Below are 16,764 nucleotides of genomic sequence, written 5' to 3'. Positions count from 1 at the left end.
GTGATATGGTTTGTTATGATTCATGCAAGGTTAGACATCACACCATAGATCAATAAATATGGTAATTAATTCCCTTCAAACTTAACTCCTTGTATTTTCTTGCATTTCCTAGACACAGTACACTGTCTGGACACATAGAAAGACATATTACTTTAGATGATTATGAACTTCCAATGAGATAGAAGGATAGTGTAAAATACTCCCTTACTGTTCTCACTAGTTATCTCTTATACCACAGATAGTGTCTGAAAACTCTTCTAGACTCCAGTTTCCTCCTTTGTTATCCTCTCTCAATCATCCCTTCAGTCTTTTACTCTCTTGGCTTCACTCTTTGGGTTCCCACCTCCACCCTAGATGTGCTCATATTCTGGGCCTCCCTTTTGACTCTATCATGTGGTAACAGTGGCTTTTCCACACTGGGGAGTATATTTGGTCTTTAAACTATCCAGACAGGAGAATCTACAAAAAACACAAAATTGATTGCTTCTAATGGTTTAATATTGATACTAGAATAAAATATACATCCCATGCTGTGATCTATGATTCCTTACACAATCTAAATCTAACTTAACTCTCTTTTCTGCCTTCTCTGTTTCTTAATCACCCTGACCTCCTTGACTATTCCTCAAACACACTGTAAATCTTCCCATCTCAGGAACTTTGTGCTTGTGCTTCCCTGCCTACAACCTACTTCCTCTTGGCTTCCTCCCTTACTTCATTCGTATCTCTGCTAAATGTCACTTCATCTTAAAGTTCTTCTCTGAATCATCTGTATAAAATAGCCACTGCTCTTGACCACACCCATCATTTTCTACCCCATCATGTGTTCTTTGGTTGAATAAGTGACCATATGATGCCATTAATTGTTTGGGTTTTTTTACTATGCTATGCCAAAAACATCCTTCCTTGCCTAGAAGAGAAAGTAAGGAGGAATAAAATCCCACCTAATGTATATAATAATGTATTGCAAAAGTAATAGCAAGGAAAGGTGTTCTCAGAGGAAGTAATAGGCGATGTGGTATTAGTTTGGGTTGCCAGAAAGGCTTTTCAGAAGAAATTTAATGTGAGACTTAAAAGATGAGCAGAAGCCAATTACATGAAAATTGGAATGCTAAAGATTCTCAGGTAAAAGAAATTGCACTTGGTGAGAGAGCACACAGCATGTTTAAGTACCTGAGAGACCCTTAAGGATGAAACAATCAGTAGGGAGAAGACATATCATGAGAAGAGTTTGGGGAGTCAGGTAGAGGTCAGAACATAGAATGCCATATATATATATATATATATATATATATATATATATGTATAAAATACAATTTTTAAGTGGATATGGAAGGCATTGGACAGTTGTAGGCAAGAGTAACAAAACAATTTGTGTTTTAAAATTATCATCTTGGCTGCTTTGTGGAAAATGAAGTGGAAAGTGACAAGATAATTAGAGACGAGACTAGTCAGGAGATTATTGCAGTACTCCAGATGAAAAATGACAGTGATCTGCACCAAAACTGAACAGAAATGGATGATATATATTTTTGTGAAATAAATGGCTTAGGTTGGACAGATTAGATGCTGGGGGAAGAAAAGGAGGTGTCAGAAGTACCCCGGCGCTGACTTGTATGGGTGGTTGATGAGGCCATTTACTAATTTGGAAAAGTCTGTAGAATAAAAGCTCTTATAAAGAAGCATGGGGACAGGAACAAATCAACAGTTCAGCATAGTTGGATTAAGTGTGAAATATCTTAGAACAGTCAACTGGAGGATTGAAAAAGTTAATTAGATACCTAAGTATAGAGCTTGGAAGAAGGATTTTAGCTAATGAATGATAATTGGAAGGGAATTTTTCTTATACCATCTCATGTATTTCTAAACAATTTACTTTCTAAATATGATGCATAATATAGCAATAATTCTATTTCTTTCCAACAAGGTGCCATATTTTGAGTATAGTGTAGAACAGGAAAAAAAAGAATAACAGCTATTCAGTGTAGACTATTTGCAAAAGAGTGATAGATGTTTACTCTTTTCTTTTCTCAATAATGCTATACATTTATTTACATTTCACACATGGAAAAACATATTTTAAAAGGTTAATTAAATTGCCCTAAGATCACTCATATTATAAGTGGCAGAGCCATGATTCAAGCTCAGGTTTTTATTATTAAAACCTATCCCCTTTCTATACTGCCATGGTATGAATGCATGGTTTTTCTTTGTTCTTTTATGAGAGTTAATAATAACAGTAAATTGCTTCCTGAAGGGAGGCAAATTCAGTAATGTTGCTATAAGAACATGCATAACTAGAGCTGGTAATATAACCTTGCTTCTTAAAAGCTATGGCTGCTTTGAAGTGCAGATTATAAATGTTTTGTCAGAGCAGTTGACAAAATGGTATTATGAGGTAAGCAGCATTTTCATTTACTTCCAAATAAGAGAACATATTTTTTTCGTGACTACTTTTTAAAAGTTTTGGTTTGCCTACAATTTCAAAAAGTCTAGAAAAGTAAGTTTGATTATCTTAGCATAAAAACCACACATGAGAACTGTGTCTTAGTAGCCATTAGTTATTTTCTACATAGAAACTTGGTATTTTAGGGGCTTAAGTTATTCCTTAAGGTAAGAATTAAGCACTTGATCAAAATTCTGGTACTGTTTATTATTATAATTACCTGGAGGGCTGGTATTTGCTATTCTTGCTATTTTTGACAAGGGACAGGGGCAGTGAGAAATGTTGTCTCCTAAGAGGATTTTTCCAGGATGTGATCATGCATTTTTTACAACATGAGGAATTCTTTTCCATTAGCTTACATAATTCCATCTTATTTGGAATATGAAATAATATTCCCTTTCTAACTTTCTCTAATGAGTTTGGAGGAAACAAAATGATAGTATGAGCAAACTAGAGATACCCCTTTGTGTTCCTGCTGACATATGAAAAGAATTTATTTTATCTTTCTGAAAATATTACAACAAAATTTAAACATTCTCTTTGGCATATCTTCTATCTTGTTTAACCTGTAGAACTTGTTCTGTTTCATCTGTACGTATAATTCTGCCTCTTCATATTTCAGTGGGCATCTAAAGTAGTAATAATAATAATAATACTGAAGGCATTTTTAAATACTGAAATTCTTTTTGATATTAAATTTCATTATTTTATTCTTTTTATTGCTCTATTAGAAAATTAAAATCTTAGAATTGAAAATCAAATAATAGGGAATGTATTCAATAATAATGTAATAATGTTATATGGTGACAGATGATGACTACAGTTATCTTGGTGAGCAATGAGTAATGTAGAGAATTGTTGAATCAATAAGTTGTACACCTGAAACTAATGTAAAATTGTGTTTGGTTTTGTTACAAATTTTTATTTAAATTTCAGTTAACATATATTGTAATATTAGTTTCAGGAGTGTAACAATATTAATTATACTTAAGCAATTTCATGTAAAAAAATGATATCCAAGTTCCACCTACAGAAGTTCACACTTAATTTGTCTGAGAGAGGAAAAAGAAATCGTATGATATGAAATTTTTTTTTTTTTTACTTTGAAAGAGGGAGAAAAGAAAAAAGTGGATGAGGAATTATCAGTTGTTGAAAGATTGTAATCTATGCGTTTGAGAGATTATATGTGTGATTTTTTTTTTAATCTTTTTTCAACGTTTATTTATTTTTGGGACAGAGAGAGACAGAGCATGAACGGGGGAGGGGCAGAGAGAGAGGGAGACACAGAATCGGAAACAGGCTCCAGGCTCCGAGCCATCAGCCCAGAGCCCGACGCGGGGCTCGAACTCACAGACCTCGAGATCGTGACCTGGCTGAAGTCGGACGCTTAACCGACTGCGCCACCCAGGCGCCCCTATATGTGTGATTTTTAATTAAGCCTTGAAATTTAGGAATTTTTATCCTAAAGTAAGGCTTAAAAAAATTAAATAATTAGTCCCCGCTGACACAATTAGTAAGAAAAAGGGTTGTGCAAATTTCACATTGTACTCTAGAATGAAACAGTTGTCTTAACATATTCATGAATCACTGAGAATGAATAGATTCCACTCTTTGCTTTTAGTATGTGCTTAGAGATATGTGGAAATCCCCAAATTTACACTGTGGAAATGGAAAAAATAAAGTCTGTAAAATAAAAGAATTAGTGCCAAGGTCATTTGACAAATAAGCATAGAATCAGTTGTTCTTATCCTGATTCTTTGTTCATACACATTTCAACTTGATTAATATTTTATTGCCCAGTGAACACTGTATAGATATACCATTGTTTGTTTATCCATTTATGTCTACTGGTCTTTTGTTAGAGTTTAATATTATTACAGAAACATCTTTTTTTTGGCTCATACTTATCTGATATACCTTTTTGTATCACTGTATTTTTAACTACTTTGTATTCATTTGTTTAAAATATTTCTTTATTATATAAAATATTTACAGTTTCTTTGTTTTGCTAAGTCTTAGAGACTCAGTCTTTAGAGTGGTTGGTATTAGTCCAATTTCTTTTGAAGCAGAACCTGATATGGTATTCTGGTATAAGTGATTTATTGAAGAAATTCTCTTAGGAGAATCCTGTTAAGGAAATGAAGGAAAGCAGTATAGAACTGGGGCAAGGAGCTAATCAAAGATGTATTTCAGTTTATTCTACTCTTACATTGAACAAATGAGAAGCTCTGAATCATAGAATTGACCAAACTTGGCACAAAAGGATGACTTTTTGTACTCCGTATCAATTAAGTCATTGTCTGTAGGCCACTTCTTAAGTAAAAGACGTACGTTTTCATGCCTTCCCTGGTAAAGTGATTTTCCTTGGACAAGAGTCATTTTCAGAAAAGAGTAAAGTTATGAGCTGTCAGATGCCTGTATCGCCAACAGTTAGGAGATGGTTGCACTGGTAATAAAGGGGTTGTGTAGGTAGGGTGCCAACAACATCTACCATAGTCTACTGCTTACGTTGCTCAAGTCATCTTTCTTCTCATGTTAGTTCATTCCATCTGGGCACAGTTTCTCTAGGATTCTTCAGACACATCTGGGGAAAATTTCAAGATGAATATTTTAAGAAGAAACAATACCTCTGATTTTAAATTAGGCTGTTACTGATCTTCATTCTGTCTCTGCCACAAACTCTAGATTTCCATTCCTTCAGGGAAAATTTGTTTGTTTGAGTGCTGTGTCTGATGGAGAGAACAAGACATTCATACCTGAGGTAATTAAATCCCCAATTATCATACTTGTATAGAGCCATTTTTGTTGTCCCTGTCGATTGAAAGATAAAACTGGGGATGCCTGGGTGGCTTATTCAGTTAAGTCTCCGACTCTTGATTTTGGCTCAGGTCATGCTCTCCTGGTTCTTGAGATCAGCCCACCTCCGGCTCTGTGCTTACATTGTGGAGTCTGCTTGGGATTATCTCTCTCCCTCTCTCTCTGCCCTGCCCCCACTCATGTGCCCTCTCTCTCGCTTTTTCAAAATAAATAAACATTAAAATAAATAAATCAAAACTCTAAAATAGAATATAAAATGTTATCCTGGTTTATCACTTAGTTAATCAGTGTTTTTCTTTTTGCACTCATTGTATGGTAGCAGACCTACCTCTTCTGATGATAAGAGTCAGTAAACTTTGCCAGCATGTTAACTCTTTTCTTTGCCTTCTAATTAACAATTTCAAGGAGCCCAAGGTAAAAGAGGAGGCCATTATAGCTTTAAATTTAGAGGGACCATTTTTGAGTCCTCTGATGGAACTGCTCAGTCAACCAGATAGTCTAGAAGCACAGAACCTAATGTGATAGGGAAAGGAAACACAAAGTCTTCAAGTACATTAACAGGAGTGTTTGAGAGGAGGATCACTCATATTTCTACTCCTTTTTTTCTATAACAGGTAGTTTGCATATTAGGAAACAGACCTATATAATGAATATTTGTTTAAAGTATGTACCAACACAGAAGGATAATGTACCATCTTCTCATGGTGTCACAAACAGATGCATAGATGACTTTCAAGAGACTGTTCCACTACTATAAGGTCAGCAGTGTCCAGGTGGTTTTGTATGTATTAGAACCAGTGAATACCATAATTATGTGCTTGTTATTACATTCCTTGCCCTAGAGTGGATCCCTTGGCCCAAGGTGATGTTATGTGGGATCCCACACTGGTAGTTTGTATCCTGTGTGAACCCTTGAATAGTGGTGCTGAGACACTGCTGATTAGAAAGGGAAACTTATAGCTAGCATATATCCCATCGTTATCCTTTTCAGAGAGGAAACAAACCTTCCACCACGTTGCTTGTTGATCTCCTCATGGAATGGTACTGCATGGAGGACTCAAAGTTTATCATTTATATTTCTTCCTGTTACCGTTTGGTAAATTTGTTTATTGAAATTATAAAAATTTATTGGAATAGAGATGTTTATAATATCTTCCTGTTTCCTTTTTAATAGCTAGGGTATCTGTAATGATATCTTCCTTTTAATATCTGGGTAGAATATAATTTGCCTCATCTGTTACGCTTAGCATATTTCAATTTTATTAATCTTTTCTAAGAACAAACACTTATCTATATCAATTTTCTATTTTGTAGTTCTTAAATTTTTCTTTTTATTATTTACTTTCTTGTATATCCTCTAGATTTATTTTCTTTTATGAACTTAAAATTAAACTTCTTATAACAAAACTTAGATTATTTTTATTTTAAACTACTTCTGATACAGTAGAGTGAACCATACTCTCATATCTGAGGTGATATATGTTACTATTAGTATAAAATCATAATGATTTTAATGTCATAAATTGACCATAAATTTAAGAGGTTATTTCTGCACTCTCAGTTCTATTCCATCGACCTATCTCTATCTTCATGTTAGTACTGTCTTGATTACTGCACGTTTGTACCAAAATGTGAAATGCATTGAGTGTGAATCCTTTAACTTGGGTTCTTTTTTTCAAGATGCATTAGCCTATTATTCTCTTCAATTTCCACATGAATTTTAAGATCAGCTTGTCAATTTTTGTAAAAGGGCAAACATATTTTGATAGGAAGCATGTTGAATATAGATAAGTTTGGGGAGTATTGTCATCTTAATATTGTCTTCCAATTCATGAATATCCATTGACTTCTCTTTTCTTAGATCTTCTTTAATTCTTTCATCAATATTATGCAGTTTTCAGTGTTCAGTAATTGTATTTGCTTTGTTAAGTTTAGGCCTAATGATTTTATTCTTTTTATGATACTGATTATTAACTTAATTTCATTGTTAATGTGTAGAAACACAACTGAGTTTTGTATATTGACCTTGGGTCCTTAAACTTTGCCAAACTCACGTATTAGTTTTAATAGTCTTTTAAATAAATTACTTAGGATTTTCTATAAATAAAACAATATCATCTTCAAATATAGTTTTACTTCCTTTCCAATAAAGCTACCTTTTATTTCTTTTGCTTGCCTAATTGTCCTAGCTAGAATTTCCAGAACAATGCTGAATAAAAGTGGAAAGAGAGAACATTCTTATTTTGTTTCTAATCGTGAGGATAAAACATTAAGCCTTTTGCTATTAAGTATGATGTTAGCTGTGGGTTTTATATAGATATCCTCTCCCATGTTGAGAAAATTTACTTTTATTCCTACTTTGTATAATGTTTTATTAGGAAAGGACATTGGTTTGTGAAATGCTAATTTTCTGTTCTTATTAAGATGGTCACATGAAGATTGTCTTTTATTCCACTAAGATGATTATTACATTGATTTCCATATGTTAAACTAAACTTGCCTTCTTGAGTAACACCAACATAATCATAATGTATGATCTTTTATATATCTTGCTGGCTTCAATTTTCTAGTATTTTATTGAGGATTATTACATATATATTAAAAAGGGATATTAATTTGTAGTTTTCTTTTCTTGTGATGTATTTACCTAACCTTGGCGTCACAATAATACTGGCTTCATAAAATAAGCTGGGAAGTGTCCTCTCTCTTTTTTTTTTTTTTTTAATTTGGAAGTTTTTAAAGGATTGGTAATTTGAGACTCTAATTAACTTGTCTGTTTTTACCTATAATTTTCTCTACTTTGTTGATCTTATCAGAGAACCAGTTTTTTTGTCTTGTTGACATTCTTCACTGTATTTCTGTTTCTACAGGTTTATGTTGGAGACATTGTGGGTTTGGTTCCGGAGCATTGCAATAAAGCAGATGTAAGTCAAATGAATTTTTTGATTTCTCAGTGCATATATACATTATGTTTACACTATACTATAGTTTATTAAGTATGTAATAGCCTTATGTCTAAAAAACAATGTGCCTTTATTACAAAATAGTTTATTGCTAAAAAATGCTAACCATCATCTGAGTTTTCAGCAAGTCATAATCTTTTTGCTGATGGAGTGTCTTACCTTGATGTTGATGACTTCTGACTGATCAGAGTTGTGTTTGCTAATGGTTGGGTTGGCTGTGGCAATTTCTTAATGTAAGACAATAAAGAGGTTTGCTACATCAATTAATTCTTCCTCTCATGAACAATTTCTCAGTGGCATGTAATGCTGTTTGATAGCATTTTGTCCACAGTAGAACTTCTTTCAAATTTGGAGTCAATCTTCTCAAACCCTGCTGCTGCTTTATCAACTGAATCTATATAATATTCTAATTCCTTGTGGTCATTTCAACAATCTTCCTAATATCTTCACCAGCAGTAGTTTCCATCTCAAGAAACCACTTTCTTTGTTCATCCATAAGTAGCAACTCCTTATCTATTAAAAATTTTATCATGAGAATGCAGCAATTCAGTCACATCTTCACGTTGTACTTCTGATTCTAGTTTCCTTGCTATTTCTATCACATCTGCAGTTACTGTCTCCACTGAAGTCTTGAACCCATCAAAGTCATCCATGAGGTTAGAATCAACTTCTTCCAAACTCCTGTTAATGTTGATATTTTGGCTTCTTCCCATGAAGCATATATCTCCTTGAAAACATTTAGGATGGTGAATCCTTTCCAGAATATTTTCAATTTACCTTGTCCAGATCTATCAGAAGAATCACTTTCTGTGGCAGCTTCTTTAGCTTTATGAAATGTATTTCTTAAATGACAAGACTTGACCTCTAATGCCTGTTTATTCCCTTATTTGTGCTGATGCTGGGCACTACTTCTCTCGCTTGTTCTTTTTAGATACCTTGAGGGAGTAAGGGCCTGAGGAGGGCCAGATCCAGGCTTCAGGGACACAGTCAATGCAGCTTTTGGCTGTGTACATAGGGTGCTTTTCACTCTACAGAGTGATATATGTTAAGATGGGTTGAGCTTGGGCCAATGTTTTCATGTGTTTAGATCTTAATAAAAAGTAGGTCTCTGAGGAGAAAAAAATAATGACACTTGAAAGTTTACATTTCTTCTTGACCTATGGGCTACAAGATGTATATTGTGTTAGTAGGCATGACAATGAGATTAGTGTCATATATCTCCATCAGAACTCTTGTGTGACCAGGTGCATTGTCAATCAGGAATAGTATTTTGAATGAAACCCCTTTTCTTCTGAACAGTAGATCCCATTAGTAGGTTTAAAATATTTATTGTACATTTGCAACTAAGACTGTCAACTATATTTCAATAGAAAGATATTCAGTAAACTATGTTGTAAACAAATGTTTGTCTTCCAGACTTCATTGCTCCATTTAAAGAGCACAGGTAGAGTAGATTTAGCATAATTCTTAAGAGCCCTAGGATATTCAGAATTGTAAATGAATATTGGCTTCAACTTAAAATCACTGGCTATATTATCGCATAACAAAAGAGTCAGGCTATATATTGAAACTTTGAAGTTAGACATTGACTTCTCTCTAGCTGTGAATGTCTTACATGATGTCTTCATATAGAAGGCTATTTCATCTACATTGAAAATCTATTGTTTAATGTACCCCCTTCATTAATTATCTTTTGCTAGGTCTTCTGGATAATTGTTGTAGCTTCAGCACTAGCTGCTTCATCTTGCACTTTCATGTCATGGAGATGGCTCCTTCCCTTAAATCTCATGAACCAACCTCTGCTAGCTTCCAACTTTTCTTCTGAAGGTTTCTCACCTTTTTCAGCTTTCATAGAATTGAAGAGAGTTAGAGCCTTGCTCTGGATTAGGCTTTGGTTTAAAGGAATGTTTTGGTTGGTTTGAGCTATCCAGACAACGAGGCTTTCTCCATATCACCCAATAGGGGATGTTGCTTTTTTATCATTTGTGTGTTCACTAAAGTAACACTTTCAATTTCCTTCAAGAACTTTTCCTTTAAATTTGCAACTTGGCAAACTGATTGATAGAAGAGGCCTAGCGTTTGGCCTATCTCTACTTTCAACATGATTTCCTTACTAAGCTCAATCAGTTTTAGCTTTTGATTTAAGTGAGAGATGTGCAACTTTATTTTGTTTGAACACTTAGAGGCCATTGTAGGGTAATTATTTGTTTTAATGTCGATATTGTTGTGTCTCAGGAAATAGGGAAGCCCTCTCCATGGACACATACGACGTTTATCAATTAAATTTCACCATCTTCTATGGGCCTGGTTGGTGGAGTCCCAAACATTTATAATAGTAACATCAATGATCGCTGATCACAGATCACCATAACAAATATAATAATAATTAAATAATTTGAAATATTGAAAGAATTACTAAAATTTGACAAAGAGACAATGATGTGAGCAAATGCTATTGGAAAAATGATGCTGATAGACTTGCTGGATGGAGGGTTGTCACAGACCTTCAATTTGTAAAAAATGCAACATTTGCAAAACACAGAACAAAGTACAATAACATGAGGTTTGCCTGTATTTTGTTCATTTCTACTCTAATCTTTGTTATTCCCTTTCTTCTACTTGCTTTAAATTTAGTTTTTTCTTTATTTTTTTCCTAGTGTCTTAAGATGCAAAGATTCATTATTGATTTGAAGTGATTTTTTTAGTATGAATATTTATAGTTATAAATTTTCCTTTGTGCCCATTTTAGATTTATTCCATGAACTTTGGTATATAGTGTTTGCATTTTTATTCATCTTATTTCTAATTTTCCTTGTGATTTTTTCTTTACGTATTGGTTATTTGAGGAGTGTGTTGTTTAATTTTCCTATATTTGTGAACTTCCCAAACTTTTTGGTTTTGATTTCTAATGTCATTCTCTTTTGGTTGGGAAACATATTTTGTATTATTTTGGTCACTTTAAGTTTATTGAGGCTTGTTTTATCTATCCAGGAGAATGTTCCATAAGCTAAACTTAAGAAGAATGTGTATTCTGCCATTATTGTGGAGAATGCACTATAGAGAGAACAGTTGGTCTAGGTGGTATAGGGTTGCTTAAGTTTTCTGTGTCCTTGTTGATCTTCTGCCTACTTATTAATCCAATATTGAAAACAGGGTTTAGATGTTTCTAATTATTATTTTTGAATTGGCTATTTTACCCTTCATTTCTGTCAGATTTTGTGTTTTGGGACTCTGGTACCAGTGCTGTGTTTGTTCTTGATGTATTGAAGTTTTTATCATTGTGAAATAGCCCTCTTTATATATGAAACATTTCTTACTTAAAGTCTTTTTTCCCGGTATTAGTATGGCTACTCCAGCCCTTTTAAAGTTGCTTTTTCATGATCTCTTTTTTTTTCATCCTTTGTTTTCAGCGTATTTGCTCATTTAAATCTAATGTTTGATATATATATATATATATATATATATATATATATATATGTGTGTGTGTGTGTGTGTGTGTATATAGGGTCTTGTTTTTCCTTATCCAGTCTAAACTCCATATTTCATTAGAATATTTAATCCATTTACATTTAACATTATTATTGGTATGATTGCATTTATACCTGCCATGTTACTTTTTCTCTTTGTCTCACATCATTTTTGTTTCTCTATTCTTCCTTACCCAATTTCTGTTCAATTTGATAGATAATTTTTAGTGTAAAATTTTAATTGTTTTAATAATTTTAATAATTTTTCTATTATCTAGAGATAATGATAGTTCTATGTATTTCATCTTATCAAAATATACTTCACATTTTTACTATCATAATTCTTGCCCCTTTCTCTCTTTCATCTGTGGTTCTCCCATTATGTGTGTTATGTGCTTATTGGTACCTCACATTTTTCTGTGGCTCTGTTCATTTTTCTTCATTATTTTTGCTCTCCATTTTCTCAGATTACCTTCTCTCTTTTAATCAATCTTCAATTTTGCTGATTCCCTCTTTGCTAACTCAAGCCATCTAGTGAATATTTCATTTTGGTTATTGTACTTTACAACTAAAATTTTTCCATTTGGTTCTTTTTAAAATAATTCTATCTCTTTTTTGATATTTTCTATTTCATGAGATATTGCTACATACCTTCTTTTAGTTCTTCAGACATGGTCTCTTTTACTCCTTTGAATATATTTATAATAGCTGCTTTGAAGCCTGTGTATGCTAACTGCAACATCTAAGCCACTTCAAAATCAGTTTCTGTTGTCTGCCTTTTTTTGTTCTGTGTATGGTCATAATTTTCTGGTTTTTGCATGTCTTAGAATATTCTTCTTGAGAATGGGATATTTTAGAAAACATGTTTTAGCAACATAGGATTCTGAGTCTTCTACTCATGAGTCATGTTGTTTTTTGGACTCGTCATTTATTTATTTGCTAAGAGACTTGGTTGAAGTGATTCTTTGAAGTTGATTTCCCCCTTGAGTATGACCATGTAACCTTTGATATCCCTGCTTCTATTTTTTTTCTTTTATTTTTATCTTTTAGCCTGGATACCTAAGGGTTGCCTTTGAATTAGCATAGGCCCCTTATTACTCAAAGGTTATGCTTGGCTACCTAGGGGCTGCCCCTGAAATCCACATAAGCCATTTATTTCTCAAAGATTGAGTTAAGTCATCTTAGCCAGTTAGATTGTTAATCTTTACTATTGGAAGTGTTTACAGCTTGGAGTCTACAATCATAGTTAAAAGAGTGTATGTTTTTGCCACATCTTCAGCCAAGTCTATGTACTTTTTCCTCTGCAGTGTAGGATTTTTCCTCTGTAATGGCTCCTGAGAAGGCAAGACCTTGACCATGCATACAGTCTTCCAAGCTGCCAGGAATTAATGTAATTTTAAACCTGATTTCTTAGGATTTGCCTCTATGTATTAGTCTGCTCAGTCTGCAATAAAAACCTGCCATAGACTGAGTGACTTAAATAATAGAAATTTATTTTCTCACAGTTTTGGGGCTAGTAGTCCCAGATCAGGGCTCTATATGATCACTTTCTGGTGGGAGCTCTCTTTCTGATTTGCATATGGCCAACTTCTTACTATGTCCTCACATGGCAGAGGGAGAGGGAGGGAGAGAGAGAGGGAGGGAGGGAGGAAGGAACGAAAGTAGGAGGGAAGGAAGGAAGGCAGGAGGGAAGAAAGAAGGGAAGGAAGGGGGAAGAAGGGGGAAGTATACTCTCTTGTGTCTCTTTTTATAAGGATAAAAATACTATTGGACCAGGGGCCTACCATTATGACTTATTTAATTTTAATCACCTCCATAAAGACACTATCTTCAAATATAGTCATTTTGGAGGTTGGAGTTTCAACATAAGAATTTTGGAGGGATACAAACATTCAGTCCATAACATTATTGTTCAGCCAGTTGTTGGTCAGAAGTTGTGTTTAAGTGTCTAGTGCCACTGAGATTTCTGCCTTTTGTTGATTCATCTCTTTGTGGTTTAGGAATGTTTTCAGTTCTTCTCTACATCCTGCTGATAACTCCTGTCCAATGAGTGGGGAGTGGTTAGAGTAAGGGTACCCTGTTCCTTTCAGCTGCCTCTTCTTAGAATAGAATTTCTTGGGACATGGGACTGGGGTAGGATGAGCTATTCTTAAAGGTTACCTGTTCCCCTCTCCTCATCCCCTAATTCCCAGTTTGAAAACAAACCCCAGAGTGGGACATGAGGAAAGAGAGAATTCACATTCTTGGCTGCAGCTTCCTGTATTAAAACTCTTGGAATAGTTTCTTTAAGATGTAGCTTGGGATGGGCAGGAGACAGAAGGGTAGGGGAAGTGGGCTGTGACTAGATACCACAGACATGTGATTCTTGCTAAGATTTAGACAATTTATGGAAAGAGCCTAAATGTCCATCAACTGATGAATGGATAAAGAAATTGTGGTTTATATACACAATGGAATACTACGTGGCAATGAGAAAAAATGAAATATGGCCTTTTGTAGCAACGTGGATGGAACTGGAGAGTGTGATGCTAAGTGAAATAAGCCATACAGAGAAAGACAGATACCATATGGTTTCACTCTTATGTGGATCCTGAGAAACTTAACAGGAACCCATGGGGGAGGGGAAGGAAAAAAAAAAAAAAAAAAAAAGGACGTTAGAGTGGGAGAGAGCCAAAGCATAAGAGACTGTTAAAAACTGAGAACAAACTGGGGGTTGATGGGGGGTGGGAGGGAGGGGCAGGTGGGTGGTGGGTGTTGAGGAGGGCACCTTTTGGGATGAGCACTGGGTGTTGTATGGAAACCAATTTGTCAATAAACTTCATATAAAAAAAAAAAGATATAGACAATTTATTTGAATGGATGTTTCTACATTTGCCATATGGCCTTAGGACAATTTTCAGAGACTTTAAATTATGGCTCTTCATAATTTTGTCTAGTGAAAGTGTTTCTTAGCTTCTAGTACACTCCTCACTCCTCTATTCTACCAGTTGTTTCTATTTATAGATTTTTGAAACTGGATGTCAGTTTAGAGAAATATTTCATTTAGAAACGAAGGAATTTACCTCAGAATGACTTATTCAAGAACACAGAGTTAAGTCCAGACAAAGGCAGCAGTAGACTGCTTTTTGAGAGTGGCACATTCAAAACATTTCCCCCTCCTCCAGTCCTGTGCAGGTTGAATCTTTTCCCTGCAGCCTATTTGATTCTTAAAATTTCCCTGATTTGACCAGTGGCTGCTTGCTCAGTCTGGCTCCTGTATCCTTTTGATACGTCTCCATCAGTCTTTCATTATTGTTTTATTTTTCGGCACACAAAAAAGATATATATTTTTTTATCCATAGACTTTCTACACAAAGAATTTCTATAATCAAGCATTTCTTCTAGGAATCCTGGTTCTTTTCTAGAAGTTCTAAGAGGATTAAATGTAATCTAAATGCTGAGAACTGTCATGAAATTTTCTTTCCATTCTTTCCAATTAAAATATTTTGGTAAATTTATTTCCTACAGCCCACTCCACAGATTTTTCTGAGTCAGAATAGGGGCAGATAAGTTTATCTGAGTTTGACTACAGATTATTTTCTTATATGGTTTATACTTGTCATGCATTTCAACCAAAGTCTCACTAAAAAGAACCCATTAGCTTGTATCTTTTTTGTGATGCCAGCTTTCAAATCTATAACATTGTAGTTTACTTTCTTCAAAGACTAAGTTACCAAATTTAAGAGGAGGAAAATAGAAGCTAAAGCTTAAAATATATAAGTTTATTCATTTCAGGAAAGAAATGTGTGTTCTACAACTACAGAAATTTAATCTATAATTTTATTTCTTTTATATGTTTTAACTTTGTGAAAGGTGACACATAAATATATTTACTTAAGTCATAAAATTAGAAAGTATAAACATATAAAATAGACTTGGAGGGGACAGGGAATTAGTCAGTATATATTTTTAAATTTTATCATAAACATGAAAACATAATAATCTTTAATAATTTAAAATTATTACAGATGTATTTTCACATTTTTATAATTTGCAACTTTAAAAATTGTTTCTTGAAATAAACGAAATTGCATTGTGTTGTCCTTTAAGGCTCTTTTAAGGTTATTCTGTCAATCTAACATTGAAAACTCATTTGTTTTACATTTGATTCATTACTGAATTTTATTTTATTTTATTTATTTATTTGCCTTCATGGTGGTTATCTTAGGTAGATAGCTTATTTCCAAAATGGTATATATATATATATATACACACACACACACACACACACACACACATATATATGTTATAGTAAATGATATAATATATATATATATATATATATATATATATATATATATATATATAATAGTTAAAACTAGTAAGTAGAATTAACCCTTTTTGTAAAGTAACTTTATGGTTTGTCCTCAACTGTACTTGATGATAAGTTTTATTTATTGAAAATGAAGTTCTGTTGACAATTGCCATAAGTATATCTATCATCTGATTTCTGAGATTCTGTGTTGTAAAATTCTAATCTATGAGGTTTTATAATTAATTTTCTCTCAAATGCCAAAACTATAGACCTTGGATTTCTTTGCAAATCTGAACACAAATAAAAACTGTTTGTTTGTTTGTTTGTTTGTTTGTGTTTGAGGGGGGAGCGTGACTGAGCAAGCAGGGGAGGGGCAGAGGGAGAGGGAGAGAGAATTTTAAGCAGGCTCCTTGCCCAGAGCAAATCCCAAGGTGGGGATCGATCTCATGACCATGAGATCATGACTTGAGCTGAAATCATGAGTCAGTTGCTTAACTGAATGAGCCACCCTGGTGCTTCTAATCAAAACACTTTAAAAAATGATCTTTCCTAGATGCAGAAGCAGATAGAAATATGGCCATGATTTGTCAAATCATAATAATTAATTAAATTTAGAAGACAATTTTCAATATTTTAGCTAACATGTTTCTTCTACTTGATATTACTTCATTCATTCATAATCTTAAAGGCTGAAATTAAAAGAATTTGTGCTTTGGAATCCCCAAGACATAAACCCTGCATTTAAATACTTGATATGTGACATTGGGAAATCATTTA

Source organism: Lynx rufus, unplaced genomic scaffold (assembly GCF_022079265.1).
Source record: "Lynx rufus isolate CCGP_SWC_20201006 ecotype Redwood Valley unplaced genomic scaffold, mLynRuf1.p SCAF_2, whole genome shotgun sequence".
Lineage (NCBI taxonomy): Eukaryota > Metazoa > Chordata > Mammalia > Carnivora > Felidae > Lynx > Lynx rufus.
This window is presented reverse-complemented; position numbering follows the sequence as displayed.